This window comes from Macaca nemestrina, chromosome 2, assembly GCF_043159975.1.
Source record: "Macaca nemestrina isolate mMacNem1 chromosome 2, mMacNem.hap1, whole genome shotgun sequence".
Taxonomy (NCBI): Eukaryota; Metazoa; Chordata; class Mammalia; order Primates; family Cercopithecidae; genus Macaca; species Macaca nemestrina.
In genome coordinates this window covers 131,389,315-131,416,674 of record NC_092126.1, presented here as the reverse complement: position 1 = coordinate 131,416,674, position 27,360 = coordinate 131,389,315, and the positions used below count along the sequence as shown (strand labels likewise).

At 39.8% G+C, this 27,360-nt stretch overlaps 1 long non-coding RNA gene across 1 annotated transcript in view; it reads right to left on the bottom strand.

Annotated features, from left to right (window-relative positions):
• LOC105483773 (uncharacterized) overlaps positions 1-27,360 on the bottom strand; it is a 301,015-nt gene that overhangs the window by 76,038 nt on the left and 197,617 nt on the right. The gene's annotated exons all lie outside the window — the stretch shown is intronic.

Genomic DNA, 27,360 nt, shown 5'->3' with positions numbered 1-27,360 from the left:
TCTCCTGGATCATCTTCTACTCATACCCTGCTGTAGTCCCTACTAGAAAAAGTAGCAAGCAGATGACTATAAAATAGTAATTCTGATGTTGCCACACTGCTTACAATGCTTAATAATTGCCCATTGCTTTTCAGATACAGGTAAAATTCCTGCCCCCATTAAGATTGAGTCTTTATTAGCTTAGCTTTCCAGTCTCATAATGCACACTTTCCTTTCTCTCTCTCTCTTTCCAGCCATAGCATCCTTTCAGTCCTTTCAACACTCCCTGGCCCCTCCAACCCAGACCTGACTCACACAACCAACCTTCCACTAAGACTGCCCACCCCTGGTTGCCACTACACTCATCCAATTTATTTTATTTATTATTTATTTTATTGTTTTCTTTGAGACAGAGTCTCACTCTTTCACTCAGGCTGGACTGCAGTGATGCGATTTCAGCTCACTGCAACCTCTGCCTCCTGGGGTCAAGCAATTCTCCTGCCTCCGCCTCCCAAACAGCTGGGATTACAGGCAAGCACCACCACACCAGGCTAATTTTTGTATTTTTAGTAGAGACAGGGTTTCACCATGTTGGCCAGGCTGGTCTCAAACTCCTGACCTCAAGTGATCTGCCCAACTTGGCCTCCCAGACTGTTGGGATTACAGGCATGAGCCACTGCACCAGGCCTATTCTTTAGAGTCACTCCAGGTATAGTGTCTTCTGGGAAGCTTCCATAGCAGAGGCATGGCCCACCTTAGGCCACATTATCTGGCTTGATGCCCTCAGAACACAATTTTGCTTTCTTTTCGAACATTACCTTAGTTTGAGGGTTTAAATACACTGTCCGCTATGTTGGTTGACTCTCACACACAGTGACCTGTTCCGTGTTATGTATAACCTGTGAGGATTTTTCTCTCTGGCTCCACAGACAAGGAAACCTGAACTTTAGCCCACACTCCCACACTCCTCTCTCTGGTTTTCAGGGGTTTCTTTTTGTTTTTCCTTTTTTTTCTGGTCACTGAGGACTTCTCTGACTTTGGAGGCATTTAGTTCTACTTTTGAAATGTTTCGTGTTTGTTTGTTTTGAGACACGGTCTTGCTCTGTCACCCCGGCTAGAGTGCAGTGATGTGATCACAGTTTACTGCAGCCTTGACCTTTTGGGCTCCAGCAATCCTCCCACCTCAGCCTCTCAAGTAGCTGGGACTACAGGCTCCCACCATTGCTCCTGGCTATAAAATGTTTATTATTATATTTTTTCCAATGTTCGACATATTTTGAAACTAGAGGACTTCTTGTTATCCTCGTACATATTATGAAAAAATATAATTACCTAAGAATGCAAATACATATTCTATTATTTAAGAAAACTTGTCTATTTCACAACATTGGAATCTCCATGAGAAAAGGGAATGTATGTGTTTTGGTTCATCACTGACCTCAGTGTTTTTTTCTTAATCAATATCTGCCACAGAGTAGGCACTCAAAAAATATTTCTTGAATGAATGAACAGATCAGACCCTGAAGGATGGGGGATTTTTCTTGGAGCACTTTGCTGAATAGCAGGCTGAATTTAACCAAAGGCGATATGACAAATTCCAAGATGTTCAACATTCTCCCAGGCACTTGCAGATGAAAGCCTCAGAGTCTTTGATCACCAGAAAATGTGGCTCTCCCACTAGTCTAAAGTCATTAATCTTTAAAGCATTTTTCACTCCATCCATCCTACACTTAAGTTTCCATATTCTTCATTAATTCTGACATCAGCAGTCTGAATTCCTCCGAGGCCCAAGGCACTAGAGCTCTGCCTTCAAATACCAAGGGCATATTTTTTAAAAGACAGGCATAATTTTCGCCCACAAGATTTTGTGTAACAATATTACCAATTAGCCCCTTGTACCATCCAAATAAATTGCCTACTAGTCATCACTTTAAGGGATTAATTGACCATGCAAATACTGAGAGGCATAAAATTCTGCTGCCAAGCAGGGACCTAGTTAAGGCCCCTTTATTTCTCCTTGGGAGCAAACTCCTTTATATTTTAATCATATTGTATCATTTAGATAAAAATTACAAAGTTCACTTAAGTTTTTAGTCCCCAGGATCATCCTCGATTTATCTGTTCTTTGCCATCTGGGTTGGGCCAGCCTTTCTTCAAAGATTTCACATGAAGAAGGCAGCTGTTAGAAGGTAAATGTTAGAACTCCAGCTGGTTTTCCATCTCTCCTTTAGTGCCTTGGAGAGAGCAACCATGGCAGAATTCCCTCTGTGAACAAAGGAAGTCTACGCTTATCTGAGCTATGGATGGAATCAGAATGTTGGTCATAGGCAGTCCCTTAAATATCCTCCAAGTCCAGTGAAGTGTTAAGGAAGTGAATAAGGTAGTCTATGAGGTAGGGCTCCAGTGGGAAACAAATGGCACAGTCAAATAGAATAATAAGGAGAGTTTTGATGAGGGAATTGTTGACAGAGGGTGCAAGAAAACTATAAAAGCGGTAACAGTACCCTGATGTTAGTACCCGCAGAGCTGTTCCCACTTCTTAGCTGGAAGGGGACAATGGGAGGGAACTATTATCAGAACCTGGAAAGAAAGACTTACAGAGAGAGCTGCCTTCTTAGGAGCTGTGGTTTCTGTTTAAGGTGACAGCCAGTCCAAAGTGATCCCTTTGAGAAGGAACCCAAGGGAACGAAATACCGCAGTCTCCCTTTCCTACCCCCAACCACTACCCCATGTCCTGCCAGTGCTCCCCATTGGCTGATCCTAACAGGAAGCCAAAATCAAGGGAGTTCTCCAAGGCATCCCAAGTGCTCAGTCTTCTGAGAATGGAGTGTGGTGGAAAAAATAAAATGTGAGTGTACATCTGGAGGAGAAAACAGAAGGACTCCAATTCTGCTGGGATCAGAATCCTGTGTTCAAAGTCAGCTCTGTCTTAACAAGTTGATTAAAGTTGATCAAGCTATTTAATCTCTGGGCCTCAGTTTCCTTATCACTCAGAAATTGAACAACAACAAAAAAAGCCCACCTCATAATGTTTCTGGTCAAAATACCCTATTTTAAGATAAACATCATTATTTGATTAATTGGCTAGGAAGAGCAAAGAAAGGAAGAAAAAGAAAAAAAAAAAGAAAGCATTGAAGTTTAAATGTGCAGAAAAAGACAACATATTTACATGTATATAACCATACAAATAAAATGTCATTTATGGAGCTATTATACTTCACCAAGTATATAGTAGTAGCTTTGCACACATTTAATTCTCACTGAATTAATAGGTGATATTCTTAAACCCATTGTACTGAAGACTAAGCTCAACTTATAGCCCCATTATTATAAATACGACCTTTAAAAATGCTTACCAGCTAGTCATTAACATCCAATTTTAGAAAAGAGAGAAAATGGCAGAGTACTGGTTTTTAGTAAGAAACTCATAAAACTACAGTATAGAGAAAAGTACATTTTATTAAGGCCTCTGTATTTACCAGGATTGGTGAAGTTCTGGAATGTTAATTCACCAGAGAGGGTCACTCTTGTAAGTGCTTTAGAGGCCTGTAAGCAAAGCTATTGATTTCTTCTTCTGCAAGACTTTATTTACAAGTTTATTAACATGATCAACATCAAAGTAACTTGTGTCTCAGGAACCATAGTTGTTACAAGAAAGCAGTTTCTCAGGAGACTGCAAGTTTAGTCACATGATTTGGAGGCCATTCAACTCTGTTCCATTCCCAAACTAGGTGGATTTTATCTTCAACGCACATCACATTTAGAAAACTGGCCTCATGGGGTCTAGTAATGTGTTCTTTAATAAAGACCACTATGGTGGCAAAAATGAAAGACACTTTGCTGACTCATCCATGAATAGAATAAGAAGAAAGTTCTAAAAACCAAAGCCACAATGAGATACCATCTCATGCCAGTCAGAATGGCAATTATTAAAAAGTCAAGAAACAACAGATGCTGGTGAGGTTATGGAGAAAAAGTAACACTTTTACACTGTTGCTGGGAGTATAAATTAGTTCAACCATTGTGGAAGACAGTGTGGCAATTCCTCAAAGACCTAGAGGCAGAAATACCATTTGACCCAGCAATCCCATTACTGGGTATATACCGCAAGGAATATAAATCATTCTATTACAAAGACGCATGCATATGTATGTTCATTGCAGCGCTATTCACATTAGCAAAGACATGGAATCAATCCAAATGCCCATCAATGATAGACTAAATAAAGAAAATGTGGTACATATACACCATGGAATACCATGCAGCCATAAAAAGGAAAGAGATCAAGTCCTCTGCAGGAATGTGGATGGAGCTGGAAGCCGTTATCCTCAGCAAACTAATGGAGGAACACAAAATCAAACACCACATGTTCTCACTTATAAGTGGGAGCTAAACAATGGGAACACATGGACACATGGTGTGGGGGGTGGGGGGTGGAACAACACACACTGGTGCCTGTCAGGGGATGGTGGGAGGCGGCAGAGGATGAGGAAGACAAGCTAGTGGATGCTGGGCTTAATATCCAGGTGATGGGATGATCTGTGTAGCAAACCACCATGGCACATGTTTACCTAAGTAACAAACATGCATATCCTGCACATGTACCCCTGAACTTAAAAATAACAGTTAAAGATTAAGGCTAGGTGTGGTGACTCACGCCTGTGATCCCAGCACTTTGAGAGGCTGAGGTGGGTGGATCACAAGGTCAGGAGATCGAGACCACCCTGGCTAACATGGTGAAACCCCGTCTCTACTAAAAATACAAAACATTAGCTGGGCGTCGTGGCAGGCACCTTTTGTCCCAGCTACTTGGGAGGCTGAGGCAGGAGACTGGCATGAACCCGGGAGGCGGAGCTTGCAGTGAGCCAAGACTGTGCCACTGCACTCCAGCCTGGGCGACAGAGTGAGACTCTGTCTCAAAAAACAAACAAACAAAAAAGTTAAAGATTTAAAAAAAAATACACACTGTTTTGCTACTCATGAAAATATATTGACTTTGGTTCCCATGCTTTATAACTGGTGGAAAATTCAACACTATGACTCACCTTCATCTAATATAGGGCCCTGAAGCTCCCAAGAGCTTTTGCCTCCTACTCTCAGGAAATCCACACCACAGCCACATGATGAACATGTTCCTTCCGCCCCCGCTTGTGGGACAGGTTGAGAAATTTGTCTAAGGTGGTGTCCTTAAGCGTGTCTTCTTAAGAAGCCGAATCTGAGCTCCACCTCAACCTCTTCAGTCAGAATCTCGGGGCGCTGAACAAGTTCTTCAGGTGATTCCAATTGATGCTCAAGTTGAAGAATTACTATTCTATACCAGATTTATTAAATTTACCTGACCTGATAAAACTCACCTGGGATGTTCTTCTTCAACCAGGGCTTCTAACTGATCAAATTGGTAGCCTCTGAAAGTCCCTCCCACAGAAAGTCTGGTCTCAGTGGTTCTCAGATGGTGTTACAGACTGAATTGTGTGTCCCCAAAATTCATATATTGTAATCCTAACCCAATGACCGCATTTGGAGATAGGAACTTTAGAGAGGTAATTAACTTAAAATGGGACCAGTAGCGTATACTTTAATTCAATACAACTGATGTTCTTATTAAAAGAGGTGATTAGGACACATAGACACACCAGGGGCACACAGACACAGAGACACAACCACGTGAAGAGGTGGCGAGAGGGCAGCTGTCTGCTGATCAGAGAGGGAAATCTGAGAAGAAAACCAACCTGGGGATACCTTGATCTTGGGCTTCCAGCCTCCAAAACTGTTAGAATATACATTCTCATTATTTAAGCCATTCAAACTGCAGTACTTTGTTATGGCAAAGTATCCATATTTTCAATAGGCACCACAGGTGGTTCTTCTATTCCAGCCAAGCTCGAGAAATAGCCCCGCTCACGCTTGCCTTTCAGAAGTGGTCTTTAGAACAGCAGCTTCAACATAACAACGACTGACTCAGAGTCTGCATTTTAACAAAATTCGCAGCTGACTTACATGCAGAGTAAAGTTTGAGAAGCATTGCCATGCACCACAATCTAGGGTTGTCATATTTAGCAAACAAATATTTGCAATATTTGAGACATATTCATACATACATCTATAAGTATACACATTTATACTAAAATATTCATTGTTTATCTGAAATTCAAATTTATCTGGGCGTCCTGTATTTTAACAGGCAACCCTACCACAACGTCCTCTCTCAGAGCATAGAAGGAAACTGGATTGGTTCACCAGAATGATGTCAGAACAAGATGGCCAAAGACTCAACTCTAGTTTCTAAAAGCATCCTTCAGTATCGTGTGTTTCTTATTCCCAAATTGAATAATGTAACAACACTGGGAAGGACTGACATTTCCATTAGTTAAACAAAATAGCAAAACCTGATGATATTGTCTAATCTTCAGGTACTGAAATTTCTCACTGGAAGCATCTATATCAATTCTCACCCTTAAAGCTGACAGCTTGTTTTCTGGAAGGCAGCCCTGAATTCAGAGCTCCTTATCACCCAAACATTCTCAGAAATATCACATGGTTATTTTTTGTGATAGTGCCATCTCTCTCAAAGTTAAAATACCAGGTCATTTATTTTGTTACTTCTAAAAGAAAAAAAAAATCACAGAATGCTAGCACTTGGCTCAGCTACCCACTATCAGTGTCAACCTTGGCAAGTAACTTAAACTCTCTGAGCCTTGATTTCCTCATGTATAAAATACGGGTACAAAGAGTATCTAGTATACAGAGTAGTTGTGAGGGTTGAGTGAGTTAATGTGTGTGGTCAGAAGAGTGCCTGGTACAATTGTAATTGCTATGAAGTGTTACCTATTGCTAACGAGGAAGTGGAAGTTCCCAGATAAGACTTTTTTCAAGCATAGACCCTGAATCCCTTAGGGTCCCTAAGTCAGAATCCCTTAGGGTGCCTCTTAAGAAATATATACAATGGAATAGTACTGGGCCATAAAAATGAACGAAATCATGTTTTCCTTTGCAGCAAGATGAATGGAACTGGAGACCATCAGAAACAAAGTCAAACGCTGCATGTTCTTATGTATAAGTGGGAGCTAAATAATGTATACACGTGAACATAGAGTGTGGAATGATAGACATCAGAGACTCCGAAGGGTGGGGAGGATGAGAGAGGAGAAATTCATTAATGAGTACAGACGTCACCACTATGCAATATATCCAGGTAACGAAAAGACACTTGGACCCCCTAAATTTATATAAAAAAAAATTAAAACAAATTTAAAAAGTAGATTCCTGGGTCTCGTCCACTGAATCAGAATCTCAGAGATCTCTGATTATTACAAGTATCCCTCACCCCAAAAGTGATCCTGAAGTACATGAAAGTTTGAGGGGCCTGTTATGGAGGTTAGAAGGCCTGCCCACTTCTCAGTGGCAGTATCTTTGCTACCCAGTAGTGTATGAAATAGACAGATGCATGACAAAGGACTCAGTGCATTCCACTAGAGGGCTAAATACAGTGGAAGCTTAAGTGGTTTTTCCAAGGTAACAAGTTACCCTAGTAACAGGCAGAACCAGGATTTTAATGCGTATCTCTGACTGTAAAGATCTGCTCCCCCCCACCCCACCAGCAGGAGCACAAATCTACCCAGAAGAGACTTTACCTGCATCTGATGATAGAGGAGAATGAAGTCTTCCAAAACTACTTCTTCTCTGAAGAGACCCTGTACTGAACAGTGGACTCCAACATCCCTGTGGAAAGGGTGGGACCTCCCAAGTGCCCTGCTAGAGCCAGCCTTGACAATGAAGGGCATCTATCTGCTGAGGAGAGCCTCACTTTGGAGCAGCCCACACCTGCAGGCGAAGGGCTCACATATCCCAGAAGAAGCCTGCAACCTGAGAACTTTCTTTGAGAAACAGGAGTTTTTAATGTTTAGAAGAGGAGACGATCAACAGCTTGGTCTCTACAACAAGTCAATGTTAAAGAGGAGAACAAAGGTGGAGGGGATTGCTCTTGATGGAAAGACACTTAAGAGATGCAACAATCAAACGTAATAACTGGTCCTTGGTTGGATCCTAATTTGAAAAGCGTTCTCACTCATAAGTGGGAGTTGAACAATCAGAACACATGGACACAGGGAGGGGAACATCACACACCAGGGCTTATCAGGGGGCGGGGGGCTAGGGAAAGGATAGCATTAGGAGAAATACCTAATGTAGATGATGGGTTGATGGGTGCAGCAAGCCACCATGGCACATGTATGCCTATGTAACAAACCTGCACATTCTGCACATGTATCCCAGAACTTAAAGTATAATAATAAAAAAAAACTAAAAAAAAGAAATAAAATAAAAATTAAAAGTTGGTGTTCAATGTTAAGAAATAAAAGCTGAAATGGCATTTTGGACAACTGGGAATTTTTTTAATGGACCGTATATTAGATATTAGGGAATTGCACTTAATTTTGTTAGGTATAATAATTATATGGGAAAAGTTCTCACTTTTATGAGACATATATTTACAGTAGTGGGTGAAATGTCATGATGGATATGTTTTATTTTTAAATACTTAAGAAAAACATATACCAATCAAGTATGGCAGAATGTAATCAGGCTGAATATACTTGCTAGCTATATGTTTGTGTTCATTGTACTGTCCTTTCTAAATTGCTGTGGGTTTGAAATTTTTATAATGAAATGTAAATTTAAAATAACTGAATTGGACATTTGGGGCCAGTAAATCCACTTTTAGAAACTTGTCAATATTCATTTGTTTATTGAAAAAATATTCCAAGCAATAAGAAAATATTTAGACAAGTACTTAAGTTGAGTATTGCAGGGCTATACATAATAGGCAAAACTTTTTTAAAGAAAAGCTAAACATCCAACAATTAGAAGCTGTTAAACAAATAGGCAAATTGTAGTTCATGTACACAATGAAAGATGTGCATCTCCCAAACACAATGATACAAGTGTTTGTTTCCAGAGTCATAGAGGAAGGTATTCAAGATAAATGTATTATGTGAAAAAGCAGGTACATACCAGCATGCATGCTGTTTGGCAAATGATCCCATTTTCTGAAAAGAATCATATATTTATTTAATAGTGATTTTACAAGCTAATGTGCATTGAGAACTTAATATTTTCCAGCCCCTGTGCCACATTATAGGATTATTTTAATATCATCACAGTTTTCCAGACTGGGAAGTTGAGGCACAGAGTGGTTATATAATTTGCCCAAGAGCTCATACAGCTAAAAGAGACAGAACTGGGATTTCAACCAGGTTTGTGGGATTTTTCAAGCTCAAAGCCCTTACTCACTGCACTGATCTCCACCCAGGAAGACAACATACCCAACACCAGCACATTAATATGGATTCTGATTGTGTGGTGGAATGATGGGGAATTGTTTTTTGTTATGCGTCCCTGTAGCTTTTCCTTTTTTCTATAAGATGTATTACCTGGAGCTCTTTTCATAGTTTCAGGAACAAATCATAAAAAAAGATGGGAAAAAATGCAACAATGAGCAGAATTTTCTGGATCTGGGCCCAGATATCCATCATCATCTGGCTGTGTAATGCTGTCTGCTTACTCTGCTACTACCCTGGGAGACTGTTTCTAGTTACCTGCTCTAAATTTCTCTATGTGTTTGCTTGTGCCTGGCTTACACTGAGAATGCAATCTGTCTCATTTTGTCGAGCCTTCTTGCCTTGATAAACTTCCCTTGCAATAATATCTTCTACTTTGTTGTAGATTGTATTTTCCAAAGATGGTGATAACAATATCTCCCATCCCACATGCTGTGAATATATGACTTCGCCACTCCTGTATAAAGATATGTTGTCTATATCCCTTCCCCTTGAACCCAGTGGAAATTTGTGACTGCCTCTATCAGTAGTATGTATGGCGGAAGTGACTCTATATGATTTCCAAGGCTAGATCATAAAAGATAGCACAGTTTCTACCTAATTATTTCTTTTCAGGGATGCTTGCTCTTGGAACTGGGCCACCATGCTGTAAGGAAGTCCAGGCCACATGGAGAAGCCATGCATAGGTGTTCCAGCCAACAACCCCAGCTGAGGTCCTAACAAAAGCCATCACCAACCACCAGATACATGAGCGAGACCTTGAGATGAGTCTAGCCTAAGCAGTATCAGAGTGAAACTACAAGAGAGATTTGATCAAGAAGCACCAAGTTGAGCCCAGTCCACCTCCAGAACCATAACAGATAATAATATATTGTTATTTTACATCACTAAGTTCAGAGTATTTTGTTACACTGAAATAGATAACTGATACATAGTTGGATAGTACATTGCAATTTATAAAGCATTTTTACTTTCATTCTTATAACTCTTACAATCTTGTGAATGTAGATAATAAGATTCTTTACACAGAGGAAAAAGCTAGAGCTCTGAGAGTTAGGAATCTGGGATTATAAATATGAGAGAACTGGGCCTAAATCCTATTTCAGGTACTTACTCTTAATAGCTACATGCTCTTAGACAGTTTACTTAAATTTTGAAAGACTGTTTCTTTATCTGTAAAATGGGTATAATAACATTACCAATCTTATAGGGCTGAGCAATGGGTTGTCTAATGCATGTGAAGTCATTAGCACCACCTCATCTCAATAAATGTTTCTGGTTTGGGGGCCCAATACCTTGGAGGGAGTCTTGACTCCTTTTTCTCATCCCTCATATTAAACCCTCAGCATATTCTAGTAGCTCCAGCTTCAGCATACATGAAGAACCCCATGACTCCTCCCAATCTCCACTGGTCCAAGCCCCTATCATCCCTCGCCTTCATTAGGGCAATTGTCCCTAGGGTCTTCCTACTCTACCCTGGCATCCACATGAGTCTGTTTTCCATACAGCTGCAGAAGTGACCCGGCAATCATGGAATTGGGTTGTGTCATGCCTATGGCTTCCCATTCCGCATATGCTAGCTGCTCCAGCTGCAGCATACATGAAGAACCACATGCCTCCTTATTCCACTCAGAGCAAAAAGTCCCAACAGGAAACAGCCAGGCCTGTGGGCATAATCTGCCCCCTGTTATCTCTTCCACCTCATCTTCTTCCACTTTTTCCCCTTGCTCACTTCCCTTCTGCCTTGCTGGCCTCTTTACTTCTCAAAAGAACCAGGCCCTGTTCCAGCCTCAGGTCCTTTGCAGTTGCTCTTCCCTGCACCCAGGAGACTTTTTCTCCAGGCATCTACTGGGCTCATCCATCCCTTCTTTGGATACTTTACTCAAATGGTAGCTCTTACTAAGGCTTTCTAGGACCATCTTATTTAAAATTGCCACCTTCCAGTACCCCAGCACTCCCATCCTCCTCCCTAATTTACTTTCTCTCTAGTGCTCATCATCATCAGACATTCCATATGCTTCAACTTATTTGTCTGTCTCCACCTATATCCAATAGAGAGTGGCCTTTAAATTTCTGCCAGTTGCGTTTGTTACTTAAGTCTGAGAACCTAGAATACTGCCTGGTATATAGAAGATATTCAATAAATATTTGTTGATCATAAATGAGTGCTCGACAATTGATTTAAAATTTTCTTGAAGGATAGCTATTGTCATATTATTATAATTAAAACCCAAGTTTTCTGACTTCTACCTGTATATCCACTTAGTGGGTTGATAAGTGGCATCCTCAAAAGATATGTCCAACTCCTAAACCTCATAACCTGTGAAAGTGGCCTTATTTGGTAAAAGAGTCTTTGCAGATGTAATTAAGGATTTTAAGACGAAATCATTCTGAATTTAGCATGGTCCCTAAATCCAGAGGAGATTTCCCTGAAAGAAGAAAAAAGGCATAGAGACCCAAGACGAGATGACCATGTAAAGAGGGAGGCAGAGACTGGAGTAATGCATCTGCAAGTCAAGAAACATGAAGGACTGTAATGTAGCCACCAAAAGCTAGGAGAGATACATGAACTGATTTCTTCTCAGAGCCTCCAGAAGGAAGCAACCCTGCCAACACCTTCATTTTGGACTTCTGGCCTCTACAACTATGAGAGATTACATTTCTGTTATAAGCCTAGTTTTGTTACAGCAGCTCTCAGAAACTAATACATCTGCTACACCCTGATGTCTCCTTGGACACCAAACTGGTCTCCAACTCAGTCTGGCAATCTGGACTTGAGCTTATTCTGACATCAAGCCTCATTATAAACTGTATGCCATTTTTCCATGTGGACAAGCACCTTGGCACAGCCTCTATTCTAGCCTTGGTACCATGTTGGCCACTTCTCTCACCAGCCTGGTCTGACCTCTGATCTTGATGCTTCCCAGCTTGCCCTGACCACGGCTCAGTGCTGCTGCAAGTGGCTGATAAGGTTCCTTGGTCCTGCCTCTGTGCCTGTATTTCCAAGTACCATCTCTAGACCTAAGTGGGCTGGACAAAATACAGCATTCAGAACCAGAACAATTGGTCTTTTGAGTCCCAGCCAACTGTCTGTGGATCACTCAGGGCTCCATACCAGCTGGTGATCTCACTGCCCCTCTGAACCTTCTGGCCAGACTGCATTAATAAACTGCTGAAAGAACCTTGGGTTCCTGTAACTTTTTCCAGCCTGATGTCTACTGTGATATTTAATTTATGTTGTTAGGAAATAAAAGAAGTGCACTCCTTCCTGCTTAAAATGTTTACGTCAGCCGAGACCTGGCACTGCTTTTCCTGTATCATGAAGAGAGAGCATTAGGAGGAAGATTTTCTCTCTGAATCCAGAAAGGTTTAGCAACATCCTCCTCCAAACAGATTGGGACAACATCATTTCAGATTTCCTAAAGCTTGTGGATAGATGAGGACTCCCTTGCACAAACTGGTACCCAAATGTCAAAACCTCTTTCTTCTTAACCTACAAACAGGGATTGGCAACTAAACAGATAGATTTCAAAATATGTTCTGCTTCCTGTTAAGCAAGCTGTCATGCTTCCAATCTACCCTAATTTGTCAAGTCTTCCCTCAATTTAGGCAAGATGAAGCAAGGGACACCCACTTCCTGCCCACCTCCTCCAACCACCTCCTTCCTTTACTCATTCACTGAGAGGGAAGCCTTCACTTTAAAAATAGAATTAAATATATATATATATAAGAGCAGAGCTCTCAAGTACTCATCAAAGGGAAGTTTTTATCTCTGAATAGATGAAGGCTAAGAAAAATAGTTTTCTATCTAGGTTGAAGATTTTTCAACACAAAAAGAAATTCCATTCAATTGGCCCCATATGTATTGAGTATTTGTGTACCTAGAATAGTATGTTTATGAAAGGCCTGCTCCCCCTTGCATGTAAGTTCCCCAAGGGCAGGTATTTTTCTCTATGTTGACTAGAGATACTGCTTCTAATGGTCCTGGTGCATAGTAAGTACTCAATAAATACATGAAGAATGTTGAATGAAGAAAGTTGAATCCTCAGGAAAGAAAGCAACTGGAGATTCTGGGAGAAACTTCAGAGAAGATCCTAAAATTCCAAAGCAGCCAGGCCTTCTGGGGATAATCTAGTCTATACCTGAATTTTTTATTAATGATAATAATAGCCAGGGCTTATTACCGAGTGCCAGGCACTGAGCTGAGCTCTTTAGTTTCATTTCCTTATTGAATTATGTTGTTCTCCTTCTTATTCATATGAGGAGATAGGCGATCCAGGAAAGAAAGTAAGTAATCTTAGGTCACACAGCTAGTGAATGGCCAAGCCACGATTCACACCCAGGTTTTTGACGCCAGTGCCTAGACTCCAAGTCTTTCATATATTGCCACTTTTTATAGTTCAGTAAACTGAGACCTAAAAGGGGAAGAGGCTACCCTAGTTTGCACACCACAAAAGCAGCATGGAGAACTTAAACTTGACATTACTGGATTCTTAACTCAGTGTTCTTGCTACAACACCACGCTGCCTCTTATCACTAGTAAAACCAGGAATTTTAAAACTTCAGCTCTTCTCATAAAAATGTTTTCTCATCCTGATACTCTTCCCTTTGGTACTTGGAAAGAAATCTGGTTGGTATCTTTAGAAAAAACCTTTTTAAAAATCAAAAAATTCTTTTGAGAAAAAGCAACATGTTTGATGACCAAAAGAATAAAGGCTTTTATTCACCTAGAAAAAGTTAACCTGCTTAAAATATTAATATAGTGTTTATATACTGCCTTTCTTCCAGGAACTGAAAGAATTTAATATAGCTCATTAATTCTTAGACTATTTCTGTGAGAGAAGAGAACAAGCATCATTATCTATATTTTAATATGAGGAAACTGAAGCATAGAACCAACTGGAGAGTTGGGAAATAGAGCAAATTTGTATTCCAAGCCAAATGCGAAAGACATGATCATTAAGTCAAGCTACAGCTAGAATGTTTGTTGAATGTGGATCATTTCTGTGAAGTACGTTGGCCTTTGTTGAGGTGCCTTGAGAAGACCATGGCATGATAGCTTTAATCAGTCAGTCCTATGATTAATAGAGCATTTTCTTGAAGTGACAATTTTTAAAACATGAGTCTCAAATTTGAGAATGTATCAGAATCACCACGATGGAAAAAACACACATTGCTAAATCCCGTCCCTGAAGTTTCTGATTCACTCACTCTGAGAAGTGGCTAAGAGTCTGCATTTCTCACAAGTCCCCAGGCCATGCTGCTGCTGGTGGTCCCTGAACATGCTTTGAGAACCACCCATCTACAGTGAGTCGCCATTGCAGATGGCCCTGCCAGAGGTCATATACAGACTCTGCAATGAAAGCTGCCCAGGTTTGAATCCTGCTCTGCCACTTCCTAGCTAAATGACCATTAATAATTCATACGATTCATTATTTTGTATTACAATTTCTTTTGAAAAAAAAAATCAGGCTTATGATCATTTTACACAGCATGCAGCAGATAGAAAGTGCTCAATAATTGTTAGCTACCCTCCTATTTTGTCATGACTTAGGCTATAGGCTTAGAAACCTTGCCTGATGCTACAGAAGCCCTCATTAACAAGGTATCATAAATTAGGAAATATCCCTCCCAAGAAGTTGGGCAGTCCCTAGGGAAATTAACATCAGGCAGAAATCTTAATTATGGGAATGATCATGAAATTTGCAAGGCCTGATACTTTGATCAACAGGGAATATTATTTTAGGGCATGAACTCACAAGGTTTCCTTTAAAAGTCCTGTTAGCAAGGGTAGGGACATGAGCTTTGATATATTTCCAGAGAGTTAAGTACTGTAACAAATTATCAAATTTTAATGATGCTGGTGAAGATAACTATGTTTGATGGAGGTGTATCCAGAAATACTTAGTCTGAATTCTAATGAAAGAGATTTTCCTCCATTCCTAGGTTGCATTTGTTCCCCGCTCAGAAGAAAGGATTCTGTGTGTGTGCTAAATGATAATAGTATGTCAGAAATTTTACCCAAGTTTAACAATTCTTCCAGAGAAATAGGGGATTTATTCTCCATAATTAAATCAAATCACCAACAGAATGTAACAGAAATGATGATGTGCCTGTTCTGTGACTGTCTTAAGAATGTATAGCATCCTCTGCTTTTGCACTCTGGGGAAGGCCAGCTACCATGTAAGATCTGAATATCCTAAAATTGCCAGGCTGTGCTAAGTCCAACCTAATCGTGTGAACTGAGTCCCAGATCAGGAGCTCCAGTCAATACCCCAGCCAACAGGCAGCTCTGATTTCCCTGCCATGTGGCTGAGGCTATCTTGGAAGCAGATTCTCCAGCCTTCATCAAGCTGCCCCAGCTGATGCAGTTTGGGACCAAATAAATAAAATGGTTATTTTCTTAAGCCACCTAGTCCAGTGTGGCTTCATTCATGAAGCAGCAACAGATAACCAGAATAGCTAACTTAAAGAATAGCCCAGTGCTGTTTACTATAGGCACTCTGCATAAAAGTTCATCTGGATACAGCCCTAACCAGCCCACAGTGATTTCTTGGTGCTTTGTAATACATATCGATTCCAAATAAACAATTATGCATATGTTATTTGATACCAGTTACTAATAACAATTTTTTTTACTGTTCTGTTCACAACTTTTTGATTTTTATATCAAGGAAGAAGGCCAAGGGAAATTCTCTTTCTTGATCTTGACTGTGACAGTCTGATGATCTAGACCTAACATTTCATTACTTCTCATGTTCATTTTTTATCATTAAAACATCAGGAAAAAAAGCCAACTGGTCAAAAGTACAAAGGTGATGACTTAATTGACCAGATGGTTTCGTGTGTATTTAAAACTACATGCACCCCAGTGCATTTGGAGTCCGATGATAAAAAGATGCCGACTGCACAGTGACACTTCCCATCCTCCAGCCTTACATAGCCTGCCTTGGTAGAACCACACATTTCTGTAGGTGATGGGGACCACTGTGCACAGTCAAAATATCTAAGTTTTGTCATTGCCCTTCACTTTTACCACTGCACTTTCCAAAATGAGAGAACACACACAAAATCCAAATGTATAGATGAGCAAATTGCTGCTGCATAAATCTTTCATAAGATCTAATTTTGTTCTATTTTAAGCCCTGAATAAAAACTCATGCATATCCAGTTGTAACAGCCTGATACTTCTCTTAAAAGAGAGCTAATTCTCAATGGAACCATTTCTCCAGATTTCACATTCCCTCTAAATCTTTCTTTTCCCCCAAAGAATAGCAGGTGGTTATATCAACGGTTTGCTATACTAAGGAGACTAGAATATGTATGAAGCTTGTGTGTTTACTTTTGCAACCGTGGGGCTTTCCAAAACTTCTGCAAACAGGTACTTTAACCTCATGAAAGGTTTCATGGGAATTGAATACAGAGAGACATACACCTACAAAAGAAATGAATTGTACTATTTGCATAGTACATTTGTCTTCTGCTGCCTACAGGGAGGAAGGAAGGTAAGCACTCTGGGAAGAGAATTGTGCTTAGACTGCAGTTAATTCCATGGCTTCCTGGCAAGTTATTGCATGTTGGAAGCTCAGTATTCCCATCTATACAAGAGAATAGAAATGTCTCCCCATGAATGAAGCAAAATAAATGAGGTGTTTGGAAAAGCACATTGATATAAACTCTACACAGGCAAAGAACTATCATAATGATATTATTATTATTATTATTATTATTAATATAGTCTTAATTACCTCTAAATATTAAGAATCATTATTATTGTTGGTTATCTGTTTTGCACTCTTTGAAAAATTATCTTTACTACAGTAGTAGTTCTAGACCTTACACAAGTTAATTTTTCATCCCTAAGGATCTCTTTTTTCCTCACCCAATATGGCGGAGTTGTGAAGATTACACAAAATAACCTTGGAGTGCATCATCACCACTTTAGCACTCTATCCTGGGAGCCAATGCTGATTCAAGACCCTGAGTGCTTCAACCAGGGTTTCACCACCACAGGAGATTCCCCCAGTTTTATTCTTCTGCATCTGGCTCCCAGAATGAGGCAGCTGCTGTCAATACCCCGCCCACCTCATATCTTCTCAGCACAGCTCTGAGCTGACCTGCCATCAATATGCCATCATCTTCCCTCTCTATCTTTCTACTTTGCCACCTGAAGACTTTCTTTATGTACCCAAGAGCTCCACTAGCCTGTGTGCTGGGAAAAATCTCAACCAATGATGAATGGAAGTTGGTGAATAAATAGCCCCGCTTCTCACTGCAGCACTTCTACCATGCTTTCTAGAAGATTTTTGATGATTCTCGGGAAGATCGAGACCCACCTGTCTACAGCAGTAACCCACTCATTAACATTCCTTTTAACGGGCTTTGCTCTCTCCCCTCCTTCACCTTCCCCATTCCTTCACTTGAGCTTCCTGGTTGACTTCCAAAACAAACACATGAGCCAAAGACCTTGTTTCAAGGTCTGCTAGCGGGAGATCCTAACTAAGTCACCAAAGTCTGGGATGGATGTGCCTGACTTGCCAAGCTTATCATTAGCCCTTGTCCTGACTGTACAACAGCCCTTGCCAGGATAAGTGAGTGCCTGGCATTTTCAGCTTCTATAGCGACAGTAATTATATAAGCTCTGTCTCTGTGGGATCTTTATTTTCTATGTTCTTCAAATATCAAAATATTTTTAGATACATACAATAAAAATTATAAATATCTGCTACTCAATATTTCTTTTATCAAGAGAAGGAAGCACACCTAGCTTTGTATTTCTCTGGTATGTAAATATGTTGTAAAAATTCAAACATCATCTCTGTCTCTACTGCGTGGTTCTCAAAATCTGTTTATGAGCCCTCATCGTCCCTGAGCTCCCCATGAGACTTCTGGGGCTTTTTGATCTGATGTTACATTCAACCAGCAGGTCCACTCTTTGATAATCCAAAGACTAGAAGGGAAATTGAGACACTGTCTTTAGCTCTCAACTAGACGACAATCTAGTTAAGAAGACGATCATTTGCATAAATAATTCTGATTTAAGATGAACTCTGGCTAATGCTGCAATGAAAGTACAAAAAACAGGATACTGGGGAAAGGAAGGATTCATTTCCAAAGAGGAAGTCAGGAAAAGATTGGGCATTTAGCCATTTACAGACTCAATGTCATCTCTCAGACGAGGGCAACATGGCCATTTAAAGCATAGCACTAATCTGAAAACGTGCAAAAGTTGCTTTTGGCCCTGTGAGCAATCTGTAGCTACAAGAGTGCTCCTGTGAGTGACATGGTTTGTTATAGATTTACAGGGAACTCCTCTAGGGAACTGCATCTAGCAGTTATCCAAGTATGTACCTAAGTAAGCACAAGGTCAAGACCAGGTCAAGTAGGGAAGATGACCACGTACTTGACACAACATTGAGACTCTGGCAGGACAGGGAATTTGTTCAGGAGATTTGCACTTACGGTCATATCCCATGAATCTCCTTCATGTTTGGGGAGAATCGGCTGTTTATTGGCAATGGCAGGGCTGGTCCATGTTGGTCGGCAATGTTTTCTCTTTTTTAGTAGCCATAGCTTACAACTAAGATATCAGGAGCTGGTTACACATAATGCTTTGGCAACTCTTGTACAGCACTGTACAAATGTCATATGTTAGCACTTCTGTAATTGTCATATTTCAATTTCTGGTGTATCTTCTTATATCTAATTCTAATATACAACATAATACTCAATATCCATGTGAGAGTTTGATGGCTTTGGAGGCAAGGAACAGAAAACCCATCTCAAACCAACTTAAACAATAAGGAAATTTTTACTGCCTTACATATCTGAAAATTCTAGAGATAGGCAAGACTAATCAATACCTGAACTCAGTTTCTTTGTGATTCTCTTGGCTGTCTCTCTTCTCTCTTAGCTTCATTCTTGAGCTGGTAGTAAGAAAGCTGCCATAGTTTTACCATGGTGATGTCCTTGGTGGAGAGAAGCCATGTTTTCCAGTGGCTTTCATTTTTCCAGATGCTCCCTGTAAACATTGTGTCTTGTCTCCTTCTCCTGGACTGAGATGCACACTCTTTCCTGAGTCAATTCTTCTGTACAGCAATGGTTGGTTGTCCTGGATTCCTATACCAGTTACTGTCAAGGAGACAGGAAACAAATCAGACCCATCCTGAAGCTGGGGACAGGCTCCCCTCCTCCGAAGCATTTGTTGCTGATATGGTTTGGCTGTGTCCCCACCCAAATCTCATCTTGAATTGTAGCTCCCATAATTCCCACTTGTTGTGGGAGGGACCCAGTGGGAGATAACTGAATCATGGGAGCTGTTTCCCCCATACTGTTCTTGTGGTAGTGAATAAGTCTCACGAGATCTGATGGTTTTATAAGGTGAAACCCCTTTCATTTGGTTCTCATTCTCTCTTGCCTACCTTTCGCTTTCCGCCATGATTGTGAGGCCTCCCTGGCCATGTGAAACTGTGAGTTCATTAAACCTCTTTCATTTATAAATTATCCAGTCTCAGGTATGTCTGTATCAGCAGCGTGAAAACAGGCTAATACAGTTGCCACAAGGGGGAAATCTAAATGCCCAGAGTAAGTCAGGAAGGAACGAGTGAATTACAAACTACATCCACCACGTTAGTGAAGATTAAATGGCTTACGACAGGTAGAGCACTTGGATAATAACTGTGATATGGAAAAATGCTTAAATAATATTAACTGCTCTTTTTGGAATGTTAAAATTACTAACTAACCCATTTTTCTAAATAAAATTCTAGAAATTCAGGCAAAGAAAAATTGGTGTCTAATAAAAAAAAATTATATAAACTATTTTATAGATTTTTTTACTTGCCCAGTGATTAGGTATTATATATTTTCCAGTAGAATTTTTTTTTATTATTATTATACTTTAAGTTCTAGGGTACATGTGCATAACGTGCAGGTTTGTTACATATGTATACTTGTGCCATGTTGGTGTGCTGCACCCATCAACTCGTCAGCACCCATCAACTCGTCATTTACATCAGGTATAACTCCCAGTGCAATCCCTCCCCCCTTCCCCCTCCCCATGATAGGCCCCGGTGTGTGATGTTCCCCTTCCCAAGTCCAAGTGATCTCATTTTAGTCAATCAATATGTTTTAATATCTGCACCATGAAAGACACAATTACAAATGCTACATGAGACATTAAGTGTAAAAATATAGCTTCTTCTAGGCACTTGGAAGCTAACACAAAACATACATACCATATCAGTGTACAATAACAACACTCAAAACAATATTGAATAATAAGTGAAATGCTAATATTTATATGTAATATAAATATGTATATATAATCTATATAAAAATAGAAATATTGAAGAACTGTTTCAGTACTATAGGATTTAAGAACCTGGTCATTAATGCCATGGAACGTATGGTTTGAATTCTTGCCCTAGCATTGGCATCTGAGTGATATTGAGAAACTTGTTAATCCTTCCCTAGCTTTACTCCTCTGTACCTATCTCATTGGACTATCTAAGGGTTAAATTAAATTAACTGATGCAAATAACTGTTGTCACTGCATCTGGCACATATTACATACTCCAAAAACATTAGCTACCCTTAGAATCACCATCCTCATAATGAGTCAGGTTTACAAATTTGATCTCAGTTTTAAAGGAAGTGTATGAAGCTGAAAGGTTAAAAAAAAAAAAAAAAAGGAGATAGCTGATCGTGTAATCACAAGTCACACTTGGGAACTTAGGGAACAGCCAAATAGGGGCAGAAGAAGACTCCAGGTAATAACAGGTCATATTTATACAACATCATCTCACTGAATCCTCACTCTTTTTAAATTCAAGAAAGAACAGTACCTAAGGTATTGAAGGTGCCACATGAATAACTGTTCAATGGGTGATGATGGAATAAAAATAAAATAGTTAATAAAATGACTTGCTTTTAGTGTTTGACTAGTAAACAGCAAGGATGAAACTAGAAAAGAACCCAGGTATTCTAATTCCTGATCTCTTTTTCATGTTTCTTATGATACTCAACTCCCTCCATGTAAAGAACTAAGAGAGAGAAGTTTGGTAAAAAGCATCTCTAGGGAATGTAATATCCTGAAGCTCAGGTGCACCCCTAAGAAACAAATGCATTACGTTCTCAGAGTTAGCACAGTGTGCGGGAAAGCACGCAGGTCAGGTGAAAGCTTCAATTTTTCCTTCACAGCTCTGTGACCTTGAACAAATTACTTACCTTCTCTGTATCTCATTTCCGTCATCTATAAAAGGGTGTAAAATACTCATTCTCATCTCGTAGAATTGTAAAGATTCAGTGCAGCAATGCATGGAGGGCCTTTTAGGACACTGCTGGTTTTTCTTTGGGTTCTCCCCACTCTATATTTGAATCTATGCAATTCACAGCTCTGTTCTCCCTTTGTCAGAGACTTTGATGTTTGCTTTTCCAGCTCTAGGAACTACATATTCACAAAGAAGGGATGGCAGGGATTGCTGTTCCACTGAAACTCCTGCAGGGAGACAATCACCTCCCTCATCACACACAGCATTCAAACTAGAGAAAATGGCTGCAATTTCATTTCCATGAGTCTGACACTCAGGACTGGCCTGAGTATCAATGCCCACATATTTGGGGTCCGGTGCAAAATGAAAATGTGGAGTTTCTTATTTCAAAGCTATTAAGAATTTCAAGACAGGAACAGCAGAGCGTTAAACAAGGTATGGGACCCTTTTAAGCTCATGCACAGGTTGCACACTCTAAAGCCCATCCTGCTGATACTTTAAGCACCCTCCTTCCCATATTCCTTTAGGGCGGAGGTATATACAATGGAGATTCCATTGCTATAACTTATCCACCTATGTAGTCAGCCTTTTGCTACTTTTGTCCCAAATGCCTGACTGTAAGTGTTCCTCCTTCCTTTGATCTTTGCGTTAAATTTACTTAGAACTCTGAAATCCAACTACCTAGATTCACGTTTGCATTCCACCCCTTACCAACCTGTATGACACGGGCATATTACCTAACTTCTCTTTACCTTTATTTTACTGCGTAGTGTAAAAATCCTGAAAATTGAGGATAATGATAATAGTAACCTTATAGACCTGTGGATTAAACGAGCTAATAATATAAAGTTTATGAATAGCATCTAATGCAGTGGTTCTCAACCATGGCTGCACATTCAAACCTCTTGGAGAGCTGTTTAAAACTTCCATGTTGCTGGGTCCCCATTCACAACCAATTGGATCAGAGTGTTTATGGGTGAGGCCAGAATATTGGTAGTTTTAAAAAGCTCTCGAGGAGATCTGAGTGATCAAGAGAGTAGAGGACAAAACTAGTCTTGTGCATGGCAAGTATTCAATACAGTGTTGGCTAGTTAATACACAGTGTAGCTAAACAAAGAAGTAACATGTTCTGCATTTCAGTTCTTCCCTTGGATCTACTCTGCATCTGGCTTCTTCTCTCACTCCCATCTGCTTTTATCCAACGCGTACCTGAAAGCAATGTAAATCAACACCGAAGATGTCTTAAGGTGTTCCCACTGAGACGAAGGTGCCTTTGAATACAGGTCTCCCCATTAACCTCGAGATGAGAGGGGGAAATGTCAACTTCTCTAACAGGGATCTTTCTTTTGATATCAAGGTGGGCTGTATTCCAAAAGCTTGGCACACAGGGGGCATTAGGGGACAGGGAGGACTTCAGTCAAGTCACCAGAGATCCTTAAATAATGCAAAGCAGAGAAGCAAGGCAGCGATGAGAATGTTAATTTCTTGAGCTCATATTTCTCTCCCATCAGTGTGGATAATCATCTTTTGAAAATGTCCTTTTGTCATATTTATGATGGTGACACATCCATTATGAATACAGTGGCTGATTTGCAACATGACCTGACAAATATTGAACGTTCTAGACTACATTTAATTCCACGATAACTAAAATCATTTGTGTTTCTTTGTAACCAGAAAGGGTTCAGATTATATAAAGCTTAAAAGAGGAAGGACTTTATGACTTGTCCTTCACAATCAGTCCAACAACCAGGACGTGGCTTGGGGTTGAGATAGGAGCTGTAGGAGTGGAGCCAATTTGACCTCAAGATCAAGAGGATTTCAATTTCAAGCTGAGGTTCAGGGACACATGTTTGGAGGGAAGCTGGATGAACTAGTGACAAATGGTTTGCTAAGTAAAAGTCAATGACCATCTCTTCCAGCTAGGTCAAGGAGTCAGTTTACAAACCCAAGGTCTCTGAAACTCAGACCATAAAATCTACTTGGGGAGAATCTCAGAGGCCCAAATTCCAACATCCAGTTGTTGAATAATTGCTACATTTGCTGTGATTCTGAGTCTAAGAGAAAGGAGGAAATCCTGCCTGAAAGCTATTTATGTTCTAGTTGGATTCCCAATTCCTAAACACCTGAGAAAGAAACTCCTAAAAGGTATTACAAAATAACATAAGTTTAGATGGCAAAAGAAGCATTATAGTCAGGACAATGTTTTCAATGAATTTTGCAATCATGGTGAGTCCTGAAGTTCGCTGTGTAGGTTAAAAGAAAGATTTCTTTTTTGAAGAACAGAAGAGAATAAACTGAACTAGTCTAAATCATAGTGATTTTCTTTTAGTTAAGGAAATTGTTAGGATTAAGTACTGTTTTCTAAAAGTTTTGTTTCATTTATATATGCTTATATATGTGCATCTTAGATTATGATGTAAAATGGAATTTTGCTATCGTATTCAAGGTCCAAAAAGAATGAAATTCACCATTATTAGGGGACAGAGTCTCCTCAGGGCCCTTAGGGCAGAATTTACAAATTGATGGTTCACAGGATACATATAGCCCATTAGCAGTGGGTCGATTGGAAATTTTATTGTTGTTGTTTTATGGTTCACAAAATGAGGTTTTGAAAAAATAAGAGTAAGTGGTCAGCAGTTAAAAGCCGGGAGGTTTCATATTTTAAAAACACAGATTTTAGCTGGGCACGATGGCTCATGCCTGTAATTCCAGCACTCTGGGAGGCCGAGGCGGGTGGATCACCTGAGGTCAGGAGTTCAAGACCAGCCTGACCAACAAGGTGAAACCACATTTCCACTGAAAATACCAAAATTAGCTGGGTGTAGTGGCAGGCGCCTGTAGTCCCAGCAACTCGGGAGGCTGAGATAGGAGAATTGCTTGAACCTGGAAGGCAGAGGTTGCAGTGAGCCAAGAGCGCGCCACTGCACTCCAGCCTGGGCAACAGAGTGAGGCTCTGTCTCAAAAATAAAAAATAAAAATAAAAAAACAGATTTCTAGCTTTTCTTCAAATACCAGAACATTTGGAAATAATGAGTCTGTTTACCCACAGACCAGGAGTGCCCAGACAAACTTTCTTCCGAAAAAGGAAAAGTCTGATGGGTAAATCATGTGGATCGATTCCCACATTATTCTTTATCCCTGTATCTTTTGGCTTGACAATGATTGGGACCTGGTAGGTGCTCTTGCCCCAGCCTACATTTTTGACCTTGTTGCTCACCCACCTTCTGTTGCAGTCAAACTGAAGAGCTAAAGTATCCAAGAATAGTTCCGGCAATCCTCTAAATGTGTAACACACTTTCTTCACCTCAGACCCTCTTCTGGTTGAAACCTTTGCCAAAGCCCAGTCCAAACATACAGACCTTCCAAAAAGCTTTTCTGAATCTTGTATCTCCTGATAGTTTCCATCCCTGAATCGCCCCAGTATATTCTCTACTGCCCTTGACGTACTCTATAATTCTGTACTCTATAATTCCCTAAAATATGTCATTCTTATTTTTCATCATCTGTCTCCTTGAGTAGGTCATGAGCTCCCTGAATGCAGGAACCATGTCACATTTGTCTCTACTTTACCATCCCATTGTCTAGGCCAGTGAATTGCGTATAGCAGATACTCAATAATTGCTTGATGAATTGCATTACAAAAGATTTCAATATAAGCTTATTTATTAAAGCATTGCTTGAAATAGCAAAAAAAAAAAAAAAAGGAAAACAATCCAACTGTCCATCAGTTGAGTTTGAATAAATCAATTGCAGCACCTCCATACAATGAAATACTCTGAGACTAGTAAAAGTGATTTAGCTCTATATTTGGTGATACATTATAGAAAGATGTTCAGGGCATATTACTAAGTAAGAGAGCAATTGCCAGAACCACAAAGACATCATTATCTGAAAAAAAATTTGAATAGACACTTTTATGTGTAAAGAAAATCTAAAACAATATTTATTCATTCATCTCACAAATATTTCCCGAATTCCTACTATGAGTCAGAAATTATGCTAAGAGCTGCACGTATAAGATTTTACTAAGCAGAATCTCTATGAACATGGAGTTTAAACAGTCCAGTATGGGAGGTAAAGAAAAATTATATGCAAGAAAATAATGAGTGCAACAAAGAAAAATAAAGCAGAAAAATTAGATAAAGAGTGACAAAACTAACGTGGAGAACATTTCTATATTAAATAAAGTGGTCAGAATACAACTCTTCAATTAGGGATTATTTTTCCCAGAAACCTGAATGAAATGAAAGAAGAAACCACATCGTTATTTGGAGGAAGAGGATTCCAGGTAGAGAGAACTCAAGTGGAGAGGTCCTGAGGTACAATTGTACTGGCTGTGGTGAGAGACACGAAGGAAAAGGAAATGCAATATGAAATGAGATCAGGAAATTAGTGTGACATCACATTATGTAATGCCCTATAGGGGACTTTGAGTCTTATTCTGAGTTGAGAGAGAGGCTGGGCAGGCATTAGAAGAATAATAATACGTTTGGTAATGAACTTGGTAAGTTCAAGTGATCTGTTAGACCTCCAAATGGGAGGTAGTTTGATACTTTATCTACCATTCAGGAGGCATGTGTAAGCTGTGTTATAGATTTGGGATGACATATACAATGGCATTTAAATCCATTTTCTAGGTTGACAAGACTACTTTGAAAATAAATGCAGAAAGCAAAGGGATCTGAAAACAAAAAATAAAATTTTAAGCCCTTCCAACTATCTGAATGGACCCCTCCTCTCAGTCGCAGGCTTTCAAAGTTAACCTGAAAAACTACTTCAGGCTATAATGGGAAGTGGCGGAGGAGAAGGTGGTCAGATATACTTCATTACCATGAACATTAACAGAAACCTTAAGACTGATAGAACAGACTCTAAGTCTGATAAGAAACATTTACAATCTGTTCTCTCTAAAGCCTGCTATCTGGAGGCTTCATCTGCATAATTAAATCTTGGTCTCCACAGCTCCTTATCATAACCCAGACATTCTTTTCTTTGCATAATAACTCTTTCAACCAATTACCAATCAGAAAATCTTTAAATCTCCCTATGATCCAGAAGTCCCCACTTTGAGTTGTCCCACCTTTCTAGACCAAACCAGTGTACATCTTACATGTATTGATTGATGTCTCGTGTCTTCCTGAAATGTATAAAATCAAGCTGCACCCCAACTACCTTGGGCACATGTCATCAGGACCTCCTGAGGCTCTGTCATGAGCAGCGTGGCCTTAACCTTGGCAAAGTAAACTTTCAAAATTGATTGAGACCTGTCTCAGATACATTTTTGTTCACAGGTTTGAGAACTGAGCTTCATGGCATTCCATCATTTAGGGGTCTGGAAGATTAAAGAAGCTGAACAAGCATTACTTACAAGGGGAGGTCTGAGAAAGGAGGATAAAGGAGAGAGCCACATTAAAGGAACTTAATGAAGAAAGTACAGTAGTAATGAATGGATGCTTACAAGCTTAATGACGGCAGCAATAGCTTTTGTTTATGAACATCTCTATTGATAAACTCCAAAGAGCCCAGAAGAGGATGTCAATAGTGCTATAAGGCTATCCAGTTGATGGAATGAGTAGCAGATATTTCCTCCCTTGGCTAATTTTCCTAACCTTTGGGTATCACCATCTCCAGTAGTTCAACCACAGACATTCCTTTTGTCAGGTAACTAAAGAAACTATACATTGTCATTGTGTTTTTTAACAGAAGTCAGTAGAAGACAGTATGCTAGTAGGTGGGGTCAGATAATTATACAAATCATTTACACCTGGCAT